At 40.4% G+C, this 16,222-nt stretch overlaps 1 long non-coding RNA gene across 1 annotated transcript in view; it reads right to left on the bottom strand.

Annotated features, from left to right (window-relative positions):
• The window catches only part of LOC137040107 (uncharacterized), a 60,153-nt gene extending 46,908 nt beyond the window's left edge, over positions 1-13,245 (bottom strand). The window contains exons 1-2 of the long non-coding RNA XR_010897849.1: positions 13,059-13,245; positions 1,182-1,271 (exon numbers count right to left, since the gene is read on the bottom strand). This is a non-coding gene — a long non-coding RNA (uncharacterized lncRNA). The remainder of the gene's footprint in view (positions 1-1,181; positions 1,272-13,058) is intronic.
• Between the last annotated feature and the right edge of the window lie 2,977 nt (positions 13,246-16,222).

Here is a 16,222-nt window from a genome sequence, read left to right on the forward strand (position 1 = left end):
GAGACAGTGATGTCATCACACTACGTCCAGCACGGTGAAACAGTTAAGGGATACAACTACGGGCACTGGGCATGCGCACATCAATATCGCGTCATTTAATTACCGTATTTGCATTATTGTAGGAGGAGGACCGGATCGTTTTGATAGTTTTTTGAGAACCAGCGAACATTTAAAAGACTAAACCAAACAAAACGAAAGAAAGTCCCTCATGGATATCTGCCACGCACACACATAATACAACATAAACACAACTCAACGTAAAATCCAGGTCTGGTGAGCTCTCATCCTTTATTGTTGTCACTCAACCTTATATGCCTCCGAGCTCCCTCATGAGAGGACTTGAGGTGACGCTTGCAGAGGCTCGCAGGTGACGCTCGTTCGCCATCACGATAATCACATATTTATCGTCCGCGCTTCTACCCGCCTGCACGGAATTAATTATCCGCCCACATCCCTGCCCGTGTATTTTATAAATGTCACAATCCACCCATTTTAGCCACTTTTATGCCCGCGGGTATCCGACCCGTTGCAGGACTCTACTGCTAGCGAGGCAACGGGAAACACAAACACACACACACACACACCAGGCATGTTCTATCTAATGCATCGATGCTGCACAGACCAATCTGCATATGATATCCAAATACTGCGCGAGCGATTCAAAAGCATAGAGTCGTTTGCTCTCACTGTACTTTTATGTCATACGGCGGTCACATCGCCAATTCATCTCGAACAAGTCTTCCATCAACAATGGTGAACATTGCGATACTATTGATTCGACATCGTAATTCATCGGCATCAAAACATAGCGAATCCAACACATTCATGCAGTTCGCAGTAATTTGTATAGACGCTGATTACAAAAGAGCAGCAGCTATTAGGTCCATTAGCTGCTATTTAAAAAATGGCGGATCTCAAGTTTGTGTTCACCTTGCTGACCCCGCCCTCAGTGCCTGACGTAAGCGGTTCTTACTTCTAGCCCAGCAATGGTTTGGTGCTACTTAAGAACCGCTTTTCCTGGCTCGGAGCTGGTGCTTTGGCTGTGGAAACACGAACCGATTTGAAACTAGGCTCTGGCTCTGAAGTAGCACCAGCACTGCCTTGGTGGAAAAGGGGTATAAAAGATAATCAGCCCGCCATAGCCTTGTGGACAGCACATCAACATTTAAGCCCAGCAGTACCTCAGACAGCACGAGTTCGAGTCCCAGCTGAAGGTAGTTTCCTGCTGCTGTTCCTTTCTCGCCTCTCCCATTGTTTCTCATCCTATGGTCCTGTTATAAAAGAAGAAAAAAAAAAGCATAGTTACTGAAAACAACAGGCCAATTAGAAGAGAGGCTCATGAATATTAACTAGACAGGCCAAAATCAAACTGTTCTTATCAGAGCTCCTGAGAAAGGAGCTGTAAAATATATTGTGATGGTTTTTGGTACTTACAATGCAAATATATATCCTTAAGGACATCAACATCTAAAATAGAGAAAGGAGTACAATATGAGACATTTAACTCCTTTTCTCTCAAATATTTTTCATGTCTCACTGCGTCTTCTCTTATTTTTCCTAAGGAATTTTAGGAGAAACATCTGAAACTCTGTTGATACTGAAATGAGAGATATATGAGAATCATAACTCAACTCAAAAGTCTCATGAGCTTAGGAAAAGCAACGACTAAGCAATACAGTTCCTTCTAAAAAAATTAGCATGTTGTGATAAAGTTCATTATTTTCCATAATGTAATAATAAAAATTAAGCTTTCATATATTTTAGATTCATTGCACACCAACTGAAATATTTCAGGACTTTTTTTGTTTTAATACTGATGATTTTGGCATACAGCTCATGAAGTCTCAATAAATTAGCATATCATGAAAAGGTTCTCTAAACAAGCTATTAACCTAATCATCTGAATCAACTAATTAACTCTAAACACCTGCAAAAGATTCCTTTGGCTTTTAAAAACTCCCAGCCTGGTTCATTACTCAAAACCGCAATCATGGGTAAGACTGCCGACCTGACTGCTGTCCAGAAGGCCATCATTGACACCCTCAAGCGAGAGGGTAAGACACAGAAAGAAATTTCTGAACGAATAGGCTGTTCCCAGAGTGCTGTATCAAGGCACCACAGTGGGAAGTCTGTGGGAAGGAAAAAGTGTGGCAAAAAACGCTGCACAACGAGAAGAAGTGACCGGACCCTGAGGAAGATTGTGAAGAAGGACCAATTCCAGACCTTGGGGGACCTGCGGAAGCAGTGGACTGAGTCTGGAGTAGGCGTGTGCAGGAAATGGGCTACAGGTGCCACATTCCCCAGGTCAAGCCACTTTTGGGCTACAGAGAAGCAGCACTGGACTGTTGCTCAGTGGTCCAAAGTACTTTTTTTCGGATGAAAGCAAATTTTGCATGTCTTTCGAAAATCAAGGTGCCAGAGTCTAAAGGAGGACTGGGAAGAAGGAAATGCCAAAATGCCTGAAGTCCAGTGTCAAGTACCCACAGTCAGTGATGGTCTGGGGTGCCATGTCAGCTGCTGGTGTTGGTCCACTGTGTTTTATCAAGGGCAGGATCAAAGCAGCTAGCTATCGGGAGATTTTGGAGCACTTCATGCTTCCATCTGCTGAAAAGCTTTATGGAAATGAAGATTTGGTTTTTCAGCACGACCTGGCACCGGCTCACAGTGCCAAAACCACTGGAAAATAGTTTACTGACCATGGTATTACTGTGCTCAATTGGCCTGCCAACTCTCCTGACCTGAACCCCATAGAGAATCTGTGGGGATATTGTGAAGAGAAAGTTGAGAGACACAAGACCCAACACTCTGGATGAGCTTAAGGCCGCTATCGAAGCATCCTGTGCCTCCATAACACCTCAGCAGTGCCACAGGCTGATCACCTCCATGCCACGCCGCATTGAAGCAGTCATTTCTGCAAAAGGATTCCCGACCAAGTATTGAGTGCATAACTGAACATAATTATTTGAAGGTTGACTTTTTTGTATTAAAAACACTTTTCTTTTATTGGTCGGATGAAATATGCTAATTTTTTGAGATAGGAATGTTGGGTTTTCATTAGCTGTATGCCAAAATCATCAGTATTAAAACAAAAGACCTGAAATATTTCAGTTGCTGTGCAATGAATCTAAAATATATGAAAGTTTAATTTTTATCATTACATTATTGGAAATAATTAACTTTATCACAAAATGCAAATTTTTTGAGAAGGACCTGTACATTTTTCCTATCGGCTGTATCACCACAACAAACACTTTAAGAGAAGAGTTCAATACAACAATCTGAATGATTTACATCAATAGAACTTGTATTTGTGCAAATATAGTGAGTGATCAATTGAGATCAGATCAGCGATAAGAGATGTTAGTGCAAAGACACTTTAACCTTTAAACACTGGTTTATTGCACTTCAGATTAAAAATAAATTGTGATAAGCAGAACTACTCGAAACTGAAGCTGTCAGGGGCTAAAGTGTTAAAAATATAAAGATACTTCTGCTTTTATGCATGTGGACGTGTGAAAGAGAGATGAAGTGTGAAAACAGAGCAGAAACTGATCAGTGCATTGGAAATGTGTTATTTATATTATATATAACAAATATAAAGTATAATATAAAGTATTTGAACACCCTGCTATTTTGCAAGTTCTCCCACTTAGAAATCATGGAGGGGTCTGAAATTGTCATTGTGCATGTCCGCTGTGAGACATAATCTAAAAAAAAAAAACCAGAAATCACAATGTATGATTTTTTTTAAACTATTTATTTGTATACAGCTGCAAAAAAAATACACACACTGCAGGAGGGATTTTGGCCCACTCCTCCACACAGATCTTCTCTAGATCAGTCAGGTGTCTGGCCTGTCGCTGAGAAACACAGAGTTTGAGCTCCCACCAAAGATTCTCTTTTGGGTTTAGGTCTGGAGACTGGCTAGGCCACGCCAGAACCTTGATATGCTTCTTACAGAGCCACTCCTTGGATATCGTGGCTGTGTGCTTCGGGTCATTGTCATGTTGGAAGACCCAGCCTCGACCCATCTTCAGTGCTCTAACTGAGGGAAGGAGGTCGTTCCCCAAAATCTCGCAATACATGGCCCGATCATCCTCTCCTTAATACAGTGCAGTCACCCTATCCCATGTGCAGAAAAACACAAAGCATGATGCTACCACCCCCATGCTTCACAGTAGGGATGGTGTTCTTGGGATGGTACTCATCATTTCTTCTTCCTCCAAACACGTTTAGTGGAATTATGGCCAATAATTTATATTTTGGTCTCATCTGACCACATGACTTTCTCCCATGACTCCTCTGGATCATCCAAATAGTCATTTGCATGGTTTGTCATGTGCTTGTTTAAGCAGGGGAACCTTCCGTGCCATGCATGATTTCAAACCATGACGTCTTAGTGTATTACCAACAGTAACCTTAGAAACGGTGGTCCCAGCTCTTTTCAGGTCATTGACCAGCTCGTCTTCTGTAGTTCTGGGCTGATTTTCTGGGCCTTTCATAGGATCATTGAGACCCCACGAGGTGAGATCTTGCATGGAGCCCCAGTCCGAGGGAGATTGATAGTCATGTTTAGCTTATTCCATTTTCTAATGATTGCTCCAACAGTGGACCTTTTTCACTAAGCTGCTTGGCGATTTCCCCGCAGCCCTTTCCAGCCTTGTGGAGGTGTACAATTTTGTCTCTAGTGTCTTTGGACAGCTCTTTGGTCTTGGCCATTGTGGCAAGGGGGGCGTGGTTCAGCGAGGTCTGCAGCGGGAGAGAGAGCCTCGGGACGATCGGTAAATGAGACACTGAGAAACCAGAAGCCGGAAGTGCTGCGAACCCGGAAGTGAACTGAGATATTGAATGAAAATCACACGCTGAAGTGTGCACGTTGTGTTTGAGTTATTTACCCAATAAAGTCGTCAGCAGTCACGCCGACCCCTTGTCCTCTTCCTTCCATCCACGAACATTGTTACACTGGTGACGAAACCCGGGAAGGAAGCAGAACAGCGCCGCCATGCAGACTTCGTCCTCAACCCCACTTGTGAACATCATATCATCCCTCGCGGTCCTTCACTGCGAACAACAGCAGGCTCTGCTGGACCTTAGGACGGACCAGGAACGGCTTTTTCAAGCGATCGTCCAAGGCCGGCAGGAAGACCGCGAGAGGTTCCGGAGCTGGCTCGACCGGGAGGCTCACGCCGAGGCCGCCGGGCAGACCAGCGCACCGCTCTACGTGCCAATGCACAAGATGGGGCCACAGGACGATCCCGAGGCCATCCTCTAATTAATTCAAAAGTCAGCGGAGGCCTGTGGGTGGCCACGTGCGCAGTGGCCGGTGCGCTTCATTCCACTTCTGTCCGGGGAAGCCCAGACGGCTGCACAGCAACTTCCGGTGGCGAACCTCCTGGTTTACGATGACCTCAAGAGGGCCATCATCCAGCGGGTCGGCCGGTCGCCAGAGCAACACCGCCAGCGGTTCCGTTCCCTGGACTGGGGTGAGGCCGGCCGGCCCTTCGCGATGGCCCAACAGCTCCGGGACTCCTCCCGCAAGTGGCTACTGGCCAGCGGAAGCGACGTGGACCATGTTGTCGATCTCGTGGTACTGGAGCAATGTTGTCGATCTCGTGGTACCCGGGGCTTATGGGGGCGGGATAATGCTTCCGGGTCTCCACTCTCTATGCGTCCATTCTCCAACCCACTCCCCACCACTGGAGCGGCGGGTAGGCCTGGGCTGGCCTGTTGGCGTTGTGTCCCGGACCCCGACCCCTTGTCCTCTTCCTTCCATCCACGAACATTGTTACAGCCATGTTAGTAGATTCTTACTGATTGTATGGGGTGGACAGGTGTTTTTATGCAGCTAACAACCTCTGACAGGTGCATCTAATTTAGGATAATAAATGGAGTGGAGGTGGACATTTTAAAGGCAGACTAACAGGACTAACAGAATTCTAGCTGATAGACAGGTGTTCAAATACTTATTTGCAGCTGTATCATACAAATAAAGTTAAAGTTAATGTTTTAGTATGTTCATGACATTAAACTTTTCTTCTGAAATAGTCAGCACCATTCTTGAAAATTAATGAAACTCTGCACATGATCGACATATCTGTCTTGACTGAAGAGAAAAATGTATTCTGATGAATCTATGTGACTGCGTTATTAATGTATTAAACATTAATATTTTTTGGTGAATTTTTAATCATTTAAAATAGATTTTTGACATGTTTAATGTGATCCTGAAGGTCACTGTGTGATCAATTTAGACTAAAGGTCAAAATGACAAACATCGCACACAGGGCCGTTGCAAGGCCCTGTGAGAATGTGATGTGCGAGGCCCAGGGGTATTTTAAGGGGAGTCTACTGTGACAAACAATTTGTTGTTTATCTGGATATTTAAAGCTACACTGTGTAACTTTTTTAGTTTATACTTAGCTAAAAACACTTAGTTCTTTCACCTAGTTGTCAAATGTCAACATAGCTCAACTGCACTGTATTGCCAAGTCCGCGTTTTTTCTGCAGGTTGTTTTCCATGTCCGCGGGTTGAAGCAACTATTATGTGATATATAGACCCATGAGTGCGAATTTTGGCAGGCAACCTTGCCAAAATAACACACATTGAACCCTCTAAACACCATTTTTTTTCCGGAGAACCAATGGGTACCAAAGGGTAAGTGAAATGAAATCGCTAGTTAATACCACTAACAAGGCTACAATTTTGCCTCACACTAACACGGTAGCATAATGAGGGTCCCTACATACAAACCGAAAGGATTGAGAACGTTGTAAGTGTACAAACAGTTTAATAAGAAGATACTTTATAAACAGTTATGGTCAGGCGCCATCTTGGAAAACAGTCTTGACTAGTCGAGCGACGAATGCGGTGATAAGTGATGAACTGTGACTTGGAATCTCTTATGGGCCGTTGTTTCTGGAAGAAAGCACTGAACACAACAGAGAAAATAAATAAATAAAAATGCCCATGTAATTAGATTTCACAAACTTAAATCCTATTGACCAGCTCACTTAGCACAGCGCTCGTCGCTCGACTAGTCGAGACTGTTTTCCAAGATGGCGCCTGACCGTAAATGTGTAATGGACTGTCTTTATAAAGTATCTTCTTATTAAGATACTTTATGCGTTCACACTTGTAGTTCGGTTAGTTTGGTCCGGACCAAAAAACAAAAACAAAACATATAGTCCTGGTCCACTTAGCGTTCACACTGGCATTTTTAACAGCGAACCTAAAGTTACCAAACCAAAGGCATAGGGAGGCGGTAGCAACTTGATTGGTCGGCTTATATGACGTAGGAGCTTTCTTACCAAACATTCAAAACAATGCTGTGCTGGATTAAACACGATCATTTTATGCGTGTACATATGGCATTATTTTTACCCGCTGAGAACTCATGAAGAGCTCATAAAATTTTCAAAACATTCAAAACAGCAGCAAGATTTCCTCCGTTGTGCAGAAAAGAGACGGGCGTCTCTTATGCAAATGAGACGGCCGTTCTGTCGTCTGTACCTGCTAATAATGGGCAACACAGATCCTTTGATGAGAAGAACCAGGTATGCTTTTTGTGCATTTTTTCTAGCATTTTAGAAACATGCTCATCAGACCAAATATTGATTAGGCACCTCCTCGTTGCTCTACGTTTGCCCTCTAACGTTAAAGTTACTCATTTTGGATACACCGATCTTTCCGCGTCGTCAAATCAGCGTCGCATCTTGTGACATTACGTCCGGTTTTTGGTCCGTTTACATGTCTTTGGTCCGTGTTGCGTTCATATATCAATCGAACAGCACCAGAGTGGGTTTGGAAGTGGACCGAGACCCATCTTTTTAGCGGTCTCGGTCCGCTTGTTTGGTGCGCACCAGGGTTCGGATGGCAGCGTTCACATATGTTCAAATGAACCGCACCACCTGGGTTCGTTTTAATCCAACTAGGGATGTCAATTTTCACAAATTCCCATGATCGATCGTCGTTTAAATTAACGATCAATTAATCGATTAATCGTTAACCATAATACTGAAATATGCGTCTACAGCAGTGGCTTATAGCCGACAGCATGACAGTAGGCCTATGTGCAATGCTGCTCAAAACGCCATGTTCTTTACCAAATGAATGAGAAGGATTTTTTTTTATCTAAACAAAGGGCTATGGGATTGTAAAATTAGTCGATGTTATTTATAATTTAATTAAATTACTTATTTAATAACCAAATATAACATGTAATACAACACGAACGCCGCCTCAGATCTGTTATTCAGAATTTGTGGACGCTCTTGCAAGAGCAACGTGCTGAAACGTCACCTAAACCCAGTTAATTCAAAACGATTTATTAAAATATTGTTTTCATTAATGTTATGTAATGTGACAGTCCCAATCATAGTTATTATTAGTCGTGCGTTGCTGTTTTGAACTGCGCGAGCTGAAGCCGATCCGCTGAATCAACACTGGTAAGTTACACTGAAACTTTGCTAGCACGTTATTTAACTCAACAAAAAGCTTCCTATATGAGATTAATCAGATTTATATAAAGTTAACAAAATATTACAAATTATATATCTTCACAAAATGATGCGAATGGACAAGTGAACTTGAATTGAGTTCCTGATATTCATATTCAGAATGGGAGACGCGTGGTGTTACGCGCTCTAGGAACAACGGTCTGAACACGGCACCTAAACCCAATGACTTTACAACCATTTATTAAAATAGTGTTCTCATTTCTGTTATATAATATGACTGTCCCAATCATCGTTATTATGCATTGCTCTGTATGCGCTAAAGCCGAAGCACTGAATGAAAACCAGCCATCACTGACTGAAGCCATTTGTTAGAGCATTTTATTTCGCTGAAAGAAACGCATCCTATATGATTGATCACATATATAACGTCACAAAATAAATGTAATATTACAAATTACTTCAGCACAATCTGATGCGAATGCACAAGTGAACTTGAAGTTACATGCGCGAGTCAGAATGCGTGACTCATGTTGTGCACGCGCTCTTCCTGGATCAACGCAATACAACACACGGCAAATAAACCCAAATGATTAACAATCACAATGTTTTATTCCAATAGTGTTCTCATTAATGTTGTGTAATATGACAGTCCCAATCATAGTCATTATTAGTGCTGTTGGAGCTGCACGCTGAAGCTGATCACCGCCACGCTTTTACTACCGCTCGCCTCTAGCGTTAATTATTAACCAAATGCATACTTATGAGATAAATCAGCTAAAGATAGGCCTGCACAAAATAAACACAATATTACAACTTACATTTGCACAAAACAAAAGGCTGCGAATGCACATGCAAACTTGCAGTCATGATGAAGGAGTAACTCCAGCTGTAAAATAGTTCCAAATAGAACTCGGGCACGCTTGCATCATTTTTCCTCCCGTTTCCTCACGCACGCACATGACCCTGCTTAATCGATGATCGATAAGTCTTATCGATCAAATGTCTCATCGACAATTAATCGATCATCGATTAATCGTTGACATCCCTAAATCCAACCAAACATGACAAGTGTGAACGCACCCTTAATTTCACTTACCCTGTGCCCCATAGACAAGCGTTATAAGCTTATCTGTTTTTAGAGATAAAACTTTTCATGAAAACCCAACCCACAGAACTATCTACTCGGTAACCATCTGTTAATTACCCCTGGGGTCATTTCTCACCAGAGTTGTCCTTTAATACAGTACGTAAGCTGCTTGCTTACATACATTTATTGTGAAAATTGCTTATATAAATCATTTTTTATTGAAATTCTTTTTATTGAATGCTTCTTGAGGTTTATACATCCAACATTAAGTATAACCAATTTAAGTTTGGAAGCAATATGTTGTATTTATAATGTCACACTTATATTTAATAAACAGTTTAGAAGATTTTTCCAGATATTCTTGCTGACAGTGTCTGTTTAATCCCCAAAAGGCAGAACATGCTTGAACAGCTGTTTATTAGCATATTATTTTTGCTACTATTATAATACTAGTGATAGTGATTGAATCTGCACAGAATGAGATTGATTAATCAATTGTGCAACTTTTTACGAAAAATTACAAAAATACAAATGATGGCAAAAATGATATCATGCTCTTGTTTCTGTTTGACCCTTAAAATTGTAGTTTGGCAGCAGATAAGATTTGACTTTACAACAGTTTGTTTTACTGTCCATTTTTATAACGCCATAAAATACTGTTATTAAAATAGCACTTTCATATGTAGTATTTAACATTTTGTTAAATGTCACTATTGAAAAATAAGTGCATAAATAAAGTCTGTTCTACGGTTTACATTCCACTCTGCTCTTAGTTTGATCTTTATCTCTCATCTCAACTTTAGCCCACGTTTGCCTTCATGGCTGTTGAACCACATGAGTTTCAGATGTTTGGCCTGATCAAGTCTCTCATTGTCCTTCAGCTGTTCAAATCATTGTTTGGTTCAGTCTGTGTTTCTCTGCTCCACACAAACCATAATGAAACTCCACAGACCAACTAAACCATCAACATCACCTCCATCGGTCTCTGAATCACCACATCAAACGCTTTACAGCGAGAGACGAGTTCAGTACAACAATCTGAAGGATTTACATCAATAAAACATGAATGCTTCTGCAAATATAGTGAGTGATCAATTGAGATCAGATGAGAGAAGAACTGTAACTGTAGAGACCTTTAAAGGTGCCCTAGAATGAAAACTTGAATTAACCTTGCCATTGTGAAATAATAAGAGTTCAGTACATGGACATCACATACTGTGGGTCTCAAACACCATTGCCTCCTACTTCTTATGTAAATCTCGTGAATCCATAACACAAGAGGGAAAAAAAGTGCTTCTCAACATAAAACCAACCTTGACACAAGCGCTGGGGATCATTTATATGCACGCCCCTAACATTTGTGACCAGTCACGGAAAATAGGGAGAAATAGCTTTCCAATTATGTGTAACACATGAAAATCTGATAATATTTGGAGAAGTTGTGGCCATCTGAATGTAGGCCTTTAGAAAAGTTTAAACAAGAGAAAAGTTTTACAGTTCTCACCTGTTGGGAGTGACAATAGGGCTCATTTACATCTCATTAAGATAAGACATACCCCCTGTAAAGCTGCATGGTTGCTAGTAACGACAGACGCAACGGAAAAATCAGACCGCATACTTTTAATAATAAAGGTAAGCAAATGCTAACATTACCATCTAAAAACCCATTATAGTAATGGGGTTTTTGGCAAGTGATAGACATTGTTCTGTTTTTTGTTAAAAAAAAAGTTTTTTTGTGAAGTAAAAAAAGACGAGGCGACCGCTTCACGCAATACATAGTCAATGGAGAGCGTTGGATTGCCTGCAACCCCCCCCCCCCCCCCAACCGACGTGGGCTTGGCCTAAATACGCTCTGTCTCTATACTTTTTTTTTTCAAATAAAAGCTCTGTTTGGGGGATTTAATTACTGAAATCTGGCAACTAACAAGCCCTTTCTCGTGCGCGGATGATCTGAAAACGCCAATAAACAAGTAAGCTGCAATATCTCAGTCTCCATTTGAGATGTTTTGCTTAAAGTTGCTCATTTAGTCTGTCTGTGTTCTGTCAGGACGGTCAGGACTCAGAAGCTGCTTCACTGAACAGCTGAACTGCTGTGAGCAGCTGAAATAAGCCAATCAGAGCAGAGCTCAACATTAATATTAATGACTCTTCCAAATAAGGCAAAAACAGAGCATTACATCCTAGGGACAATTTATAGGGTTGTAAATGGGCCTGCAAAACTGTATCTGGACCATTTTTGCCCTTAAATAAGCCACATACCCTCTATGTAGATATCAGAGAACAATTTAACATATTGTTTCAAATAATTCTAGGGCACCTTTAAACATTGCGAACGTGAGGTTTAACACATTTCTGCTGATATAAATTCTGATAAGCAGAACTACTCAAAACTGTCAGGGGCTAAAGGTGTAAAAAATCTGCAGTCTGCTTGTATGCTTGTGGACGTGTGAGAGAGAAATGAAGTGTGAAAACAGCAGAAACTGACCAGTGCAGTGGAAAGTGTGTTATAATTATAGAATGTTTTAGTATGTTCAAGACATTAAACTTTTCTTCTGAAATTGTCAGCGCCGTTCTTGAAAATGAATGAGACTCTGTACATGATCGACATTTCTGTCTTGACTGAAGAGAAAAATACTGAGGAATCCATATGACTCTCTTCTGCAGTATTACTGTATTAAAAACAAACCATTGAGAATTTTTGATGTTTAATGTGATCCTAAAGGTCACTAGTCTAAATTAATCAAACAAAGGTCAAAAATCACAGAGTGTTGATCATCATGAGATATTGAACTAATTCTTATGATCTACTCAGTATATTTTTAAACCCAGATTCACTCACTTTAACTCAGTTTAATGGTGTACAGACCATTTGTCTCTCCTAAAGATCCTGCTGGAGCGCCAACTAGTGGCTGAACATGGAAAAACAACATATTTGCAGCGTTGGGGTCTTAAAACGGATTTGAAACTTCCCTTTTTTAAACTTTAATTTAAATATTCAATATTTCAATAATATAGCTATGTGATTTTGATACAAATTCAGTCTGATTATCATCACTAGAAGCTTCTGTGAAACGGTCAGTATATTATTCTGTGATCTGTGTTTGATCAGGAAATATCAAGACTTTATTATCAGCTCAGATTCCTCACTAAACTCTGATTAAATGTCGTTAATGTTCATCACAGTGAAGGTTATTGAAATCCTCTGTGTCTCCAGAGGAGGATTCATGAATGGTCTCGATCCAGTGACAATGTGCTTTAAACATGTCCTAATTCTATTGTGCATTCTGAGGATTTTCACAGATGATGTATTATTTTCATGGCTCATGGTGTGGTCTGTTCTCTCCTGCTGGCAGATGTTGAAGCTACACTTATTCTCTGAGAACACAAGGCATCTTCCTTCTTTGAAGACCATTCAAACGAACATGTGTAGTCTGAATAAATTTATGTACTTGCAAGCTACTTAAAGGATACAATTGCAAATATTTTAACATTGACTAATATACGCTGCACTTACCTAATGGACGTGTTGAAACCTTTTTTACGGTCTATGGTTGAAACTGCCGATGTAATTACGAGTGTTGCTAAACAATAAACTTGTGCCTCCGCTGGTAAACAAAAAAGAAAAGAAGCCAAAATCCAATCACCATCGAGTATTTCACTCTCTCAGCATAAAGGCCAATCACCGTCGAGTATTTCACTCTCTCAGCGAAAGAAAAAAAAAGCCAATCACCATTGAGTGATTCACTTTAACAGTCAAGCCCATATAAATAATATACGTAGACGCCCCATAGACTGACGCTGCCTATTGGAGCGGACGTATCAGCGCGGGGCCATCTTGGATGGGTCCTCGATGCGCCGCCCCCCGCATTTATTTCTACTGAGGAAGATGTATTCTCAACTACAATGATCATAACTCCCCAAGTTTTTACCGGATTTTCACACGGTTTGGTTTGTTACTAACTGTAGAGACTGCATGATACAGGACGCTGTCACACATTGAAAAAATTCTGCTTTCATGTAGAAAGACTTACTTAATTAAAAGTATTACGAGCTTTAGCTAAGACATATGGTAGACTATGACATATTGATTGATGTATAAATGAATGAATTTTATATTTTAATAAAGAAACAAGTTTGATTGTTCATTTGAATTTAATTCTCTCACACAGGCATATTGATAAATGTATAAATTGAATATTTTAATAAAGAAACAAGTTTTATTTTTTTTTACTAGATTTTATTACACACACACACACACACACACACACACACACACACCTCAGAATTATTATTATTTTTTTTAAGGCCTAAAGTAAACACTATAATTCCAGGTCATTCCAGCATCTTACATTACCCTGTCAGGCTTGCAACTGGGACTGGGGAGCTAAAATCCTTTAAAAAGAACTGTTTTGCACAGCTTCTTGCGTATGCGTGCACTCTGTAACTTCAGGGTAGTTCATTTTGCAATGTGGTGAAGCCTTACTTTGTGAAATACAGACACCACAAATGACAAGCATGAAATGATAATGATTTATAAATTGTAAAATAACTAAAATTATTGTTCAATCTTACTTGTGAAATGTAATCCCATACGATCTGGTATCAATATTGCGTTATTGCAACCGTAAGCTGCACAAAATACGGGCATAATTGCTAGCTCTCCGTTGACTCCGATTGACTCTGAATGCTAGCGTTGAGTGGAGAAACCCAACCAATATGGCGGCGAAGCTGGATCACGCTCCAGCACGTCATGAGGCGTCTACATATATTATGTCTGTGGTCAAGACCGGAGTATGGTCGAGAGTCGAGACCAAAACACGCATTTAGACACAGTCAAAACTTATTTTTGAACACCTCACCTAAGTTACCTAATAATATTTGGCCATTTAACTAGCTACTAGAACAGCAGCTAAAAATTAAAAATTAATCTCTAACACGGATATTGGATTTTTTTGAGTGAAATTAGGCGAGTTAAATTAATTTATATTATCTTGCTGTAATATCTACTCAAATGTCTGTGAAAACCCTGCTAAAATAGGCTAAATGGTTGGCAGGTGTTGTTTTCAGTCTGGCTAAGACTGTGTTCAGCCGATCACAGACAAGTTAAAGAAGTGGTCAAAACCAGTCTGCTAAACCAGCTATGACCAGGATGGGATCTCACGGGATCCTCTATTTCAGCAATGATGTTCAGCTTTACATTGGGATCAAAGTCTTTTGTTCAAAGAGATGTTAGCAGCCACAAGATGGCGCCCCAGCAGTGTAATCTGTAGTATCAGACATGTCTGAACTTTTGATCATTAGGCTACTAAAGCACTGACAAAACATACCCTGCAAGTGTGTATACTATCCACCATAAATAGTATTGAATATTACTGTTTCATACTAGGATGGATAGTATGCACGATGAGCTGCAGGCATAGTGAATAGCAGACGAGATTCTTACATTACCGTGTGCTTATGGGTCTCTGCTCAATGAGTGAATTTTAAGTTTTAAATGAACACAGAATATATGTAATGTGGTCTGGCTGTTATGCCCAGTATTATGGTGTTTATTAATGTTTAAGAATGCATAAGAAATGGAAATAAAATATTAAATAATTGTGGAGCAACAGCCAGTGTTTTCCTCCAGAGCGATTAATCACATTCACATTAACTGACATTATATAAAACAGAAGATTTAAAGGGATAGTTCTCTTGTACACCACTACGTCCGACTGATCCGAGGGCGCGCGTGCGTGTTTCCTGTGGTGTACAAGAGGTAAAAACGATATAAATACTGTTCGTTTTCTCACACAAACCGCTCGTTTCGTGTCTTAGTCCATCAGTGTGTACTTACGATGGGGGATTGTTTAATTTGGACTTCTCTGTGTCAGCTCTTTGAGGTGGTGACCATAGACCTGCATTATGTGAGGCACAGATAAGAACGGTTTGACCTAAAATGATCAAAATTGAAACTACTGGGGAAACAAATACTCCTACATCTCTGATGCCCATGAGGTAAGCTAAAACATATCAAAACTTAATTTCAAAGTGAACTATCCCTTTAATAGTATTTTCAGGCTAACAGCCTGTTCTCCTAATACAGAGACAGTGCTTTAGCTCTCCCTGGTGTCTAAATAAGAAACTACGTTAACCCTAAAGAAATAGAACAGTGAAGGAAATGATAGGTCTAAAGTTGGGAAATAATATATTTTTTAAAAATGTTTTAAGATTGATGCTGATATTTGAATGAACATCAATTAACTATGAATCCTTATGGTGTAGTTACAGCTGTTACCACATCCGTTGATTGAAAAAAAAAAATCTGGTAGGTCAGGCTGCTTTTCCAGCAGGGCTGAACCTGTGACCCTTGACCCCTCACATGCAATTCTTAGGCATTACACTCTTCTGCATGCAAGATGAGTCAAAATGTTTTGGTCTGTTTCCCAAGTGGAAGCCATTAATATATTTTCTTAAAGATGGAACTTTAATTCTGCACTGCAAGTTTTCCGTCCGCTAGAGGGCGCCTATTCAAAACAAAGGCGTAGTTTGATAATGCCAAGTTTGAGCGATATTGTAAGAACTCAACAAAATATATAACACTGGCCTGGTGGCTTTTGGATATTTTACTTCAAAAATACTACATTGTGCACATTTAAATTCAATTTTCATAGTTATAATGGATTTATTGGCTAATTT

Source organism: Pseudorasbora parva, chromosome 14 (genome assembly GCF_024679245.1).
Source record: "Pseudorasbora parva isolate DD20220531a chromosome 14, ASM2467924v1, whole genome shotgun sequence".
In the NCBI taxonomy this organism is placed as follows: Eukaryota; Metazoa; Chordata; class Actinopteri; order Cypriniformes; family Gobionidae; genus Pseudorasbora; species Pseudorasbora parva.